Source organism: Primulina tabacum, chromosome 6, assembly GCF_025594145.1.
Source record: "Primulina tabacum isolate GXHZ01 chromosome 6, ASM2559414v2, whole genome shotgun sequence".
NCBI classification, from domain to species: domain Eukaryota; kingdom Viridiplantae; phylum Streptophyta; class Magnoliopsida; order Lamiales; family Gesneriaceae; genus Primulina; species Primulina tabacum.
The window spans coordinates 38,984,963-38,988,809 of record NC_134555.1 but is presented as its reverse complement, the minus strand read 5'-3'; the positions used below and the strand labels follow the sequence as shown (position 1 = coordinate 38,988,809).

Genomic DNA, 3,847 nt, shown 5'->3' with positions numbered 1-3,847 from the left:
ATCCGAACAAGACTCACTGATCGATAAAAGACAGAGCTGAATCATGTATGGATGAACAAATGTTAGAAGGCACCAAAAGTTTTTCCGTCGTAGCCTTTCCGATGTTAAGTCAGTACAGGAGCAAACTTAATCGTGCAAAAATAAAGTAGTGCTTGTGCGTAAGCAATGATTGAGTGCATAAAGTTGTAGTGACTACCTGGTATTATAGGGCTAAGGTGAAGCGCCTTGTATGCCAAGGACTCTAGGAAGGCAGGTCTCCTATATGGAGAGAACTTTAGTAAGGAAAATTCCCAGAAATTCCTAATTCGTTATGATCAGATCTTATATTGGCAAATTATGAATTCGAAAAGTATATCCCTTTTCTCTCTGGATTCTCCCCTTATCGTAAAAGATCTATTCAAGAGTTTTATATGAAAAGACTTTATCCACCGCCATGCTGACTTGAACTCTGGTCGTTGTAGCTTCAGTTCGGCTGCTCGGACAGTGTCTTTTTGAGGGACTCTTCTCTATCATGAGGTAACTTGAATTCCATTTAAGGTGTTGGGCATTTACTCGAGCATGTTGGATTAGCCTTGGGCCCATAATCTTAGTAAAAGGGTATGCTAACACTCTAATTACCCATAAATTCAAAAGAAATTTGAGTAACTTATAGTATAAATAATTATCGCTCATAATACTTTTAAACTCAACAAATGATACATAATTTCATTTAAATTCAAAATAATTTTGAATAACTTATAGTTTAATTTTTGTCAATTATACTTTTAAACTTGATAGATTATATATAATTTAATTTTAAGTAGTTTGCTTAATAATCAGCTTCTTAAAACACGTAAAAGTGAAATAAAATATTCGATTTCAACCCGAATTATTCAAATAAAAATCTAATTAGTTGACATTCAATGTTTCCGAACAAAATAAAGCCATATTTCCAAAGGCAAAATTTGCGTGAGACGGTCTCACGGATCGTATTTTGTGAGACGAACTGTTATTTAGGTCATCCATGAAAAAGTATTATTTTTTATTGTGAATATTGGTAGTATTGATCCGTCTCAGACCGACTCATTTCTAAATTATATTCACCAAACAGAAGAAAATCCTATTCTTTTTTCTTTCTTTTTTCTTTTTAAAAATGAAGCGAATCCAACGTTTAATCAGATTATATGAGAACTGTTCTAAATTATGAGTAAATCTCTCCATTAATCTCTCTACTGTCTTGCTCATTCTGCCAGCGATTCCAAAACCACCTTTTTTCTCGATCTTGAACAATACTCAACCCTCTTGCCGATATAAATACCTCAAACCATCCGCCATTAACAGTTCCTGTATCGCCCATTTCCAATTTCTCGCTCCCAAACCACGAAAAATTCAGGAAACCGTCATAATAATGGCAGGAGTTGTTAGCGCACCTATGAAAACCCACAAAATCTTCTTTTTGACACAGATTTCCCTCAGAATTCTGTCTTTTGCAGCGTCCTTGGCCGCTGCATGGATGATGCTCACAAACAAGCAAAATGCTTTGCTTTACGGTATCTGGGTCAGTGCCAGTTACAGCTACTCTTCCGCTTTCAAGTAAGATCTTGTTTAAGGGAATCTTTTTTTTCCCCCCGAAAAATTTTAAATGGATTTTCGATTTACAGAATATTTTTTACTGGTATTTTGGTTGATTATTTTCAGGTTATTTGCGTACGCGAATATCATAGCGTGCGCCTTCTCCGTTGTCTCTCTCTTTCTTGCTTCCATCTTCGGCTACACAGAGATAAATCCGACGAATTACTTTGCCATGTTTGTTCACGATCTGGTGAGTAATCAACTAGTTATCTTGAAAAAATAACCCACAAAGATCCCACTAGCTAGCACTAACCGGGTAAACTTGGTGTAAATTTTTCGACAGATTATCACTGTTTAATTGATGGCCGGGTGCGCGGCGGCCACGGCGATCGGTTTCGTGGGGAAATACGGAGTCAGTGAAGCGGGCTGGCTGCCATTGTGCAACCACTTTCCTCCGTTTTGCAACAGAGGCGCGGCGGCGACCACGCTTTCTTATTTCAGCGTCGTCTTCTACATGGTTCTTACTATAATTTCTGCCAAAAAATCGCGCCAGATACGAGTTTGATCGGACAAGAAGATGAAACACACACAGAATCTTGGTTTTTTTCTCCTCTTTCATGGAACTTGAAGTGGTGGCGGCGTAGTATGTCTGGTTGTGTTTGTTGTGCACACGAGGTCGTGTAATAGAGTTTAGGGTTTTATGACAATATATATATTAAGACATCCGAAATTTTATAATTATTTTGTAGTTCATTATTTTCCCTCGATATTTTTCTTTTACAACTTATAGGATGCGGACATTTAAAAGGTTTAATTTTAAACTTAAAAATATTAGTCATAAGTACTTTATATTATTTCAATATATATATAATATTTGGAAGGGATTAATTATTTTACAAAAAATTTCGTGAGGCCGTTTTACGGATCAATTTTGTAAAATAGATATCTATTTGACTTAATTCATGAAAAAATATAAACTTTTTCATGATAATTATGGATCGGATCAACTCGTCTTATGAATAAAAATATGTGGGCAAAAACTTGTGTGAGACGGTCTCACGGGTCGTATTTTGTGAGATGGATATATTATGGGTCATTCATGAAAAATTATTACTTTTATGCAAAGAGTATTACTTTTTATTATGAATATCGGTAGGGTTGATCCGTCTCACAGATAAAGATTTGTAAAACCGTCTCACAAGAGACTTACTCAAATATGTGAGATGGTCTCACAAGAGACCTACTCTGTTTATTTAATAATACTTACTATGTAATCCATTTAAATAATAATAATTAAACAAAACGAATTTATAACAGCTTTTTAATGACATTGATTTTACATGATTTCTTACTATTTGATATATAACATTATAAAATTGATCGTTTTATCGTAAGAACTTTTGGAATTAAATTTTCAATATATGAAGTTTATTTCTTTGATTCTTATCTATATTTTATATAGAAAATAAATAAGTAGAGTAGGTTATTTCTATAACGACCATGGGCTATCCCGATCTTGGGCTCCCTCGGGGGCCTTGTCCCGTCTTGGGTTTCCTCTGGGGCCTTTTCCCTCACGGGCTTTCCCATGCGTCATTACTCATAGGACTCTCCTATGAGTAATGACGCTTGGGAATAAGGATGTAAACGAATCAAACCGTTTATGAGCTATTCGAAGCTCGATTCGATAAAAGCTCGTTTGAGCTCGTTTAATGAGGATCGTTAAGATAAACAAACCAAACTCAAGCTTTACAGTATTCGGCTCGTTAGCTCGTGAACATGTTCGTTGATAAGTTCATGAATAATCTTTTAGATGAAAAATAATATTTTTGATATTTGATTTATTGATTTTGCATATTATTTATGAAATATATAGAAAAATCTATTAAATTTATTTATTATAATAAATTTACAAATTTTAATAAGAATAATATATTTTTATTTAAATATATAATTTACTTTTTAATTAATTTAATGAAAATTTAAATGTATAATTCATATTTATTAAGCTTGTTTAGGCTCGATAAAGGCTTGAATAAGCTCGTGAGTCATGCATATATTCGTTAAATAAAGCTCGAGCTCGGCTCGATTATAAACGAACCAAGCTCAAACATTCAAGAGTTCGGCTCGGCTCGGCTCGATTACATCCCTACATGGGAAAGCCCGTGAGGGAAAAGGTCCCAGAGGGAATCCAAGACGGGACAAGGCCCCCGAGGGAGCCCAAGATCAGGATAGTTCATGGTCGTTACAATTTCTGATATGATCTCACGTATCTCTGAATACAATACAATAAAATATC

At 34.8% G+C, this 3,847-nt stretch overlaps 1 pseudogene; it reads left to right on the top strand.

Moving 5' to 3' along the window:
• The first annotated feature begins 1,253 nt into the window (after nucleotides 1–1,253).
• LOC142548194 (CASP-like protein 1F1) lies at nucleotides 1,254–2,261 on the top strand (annotated as a pseudogene).
• Nucleotides 2,262–3,847: the final 1,586 nt, after the last annotated feature.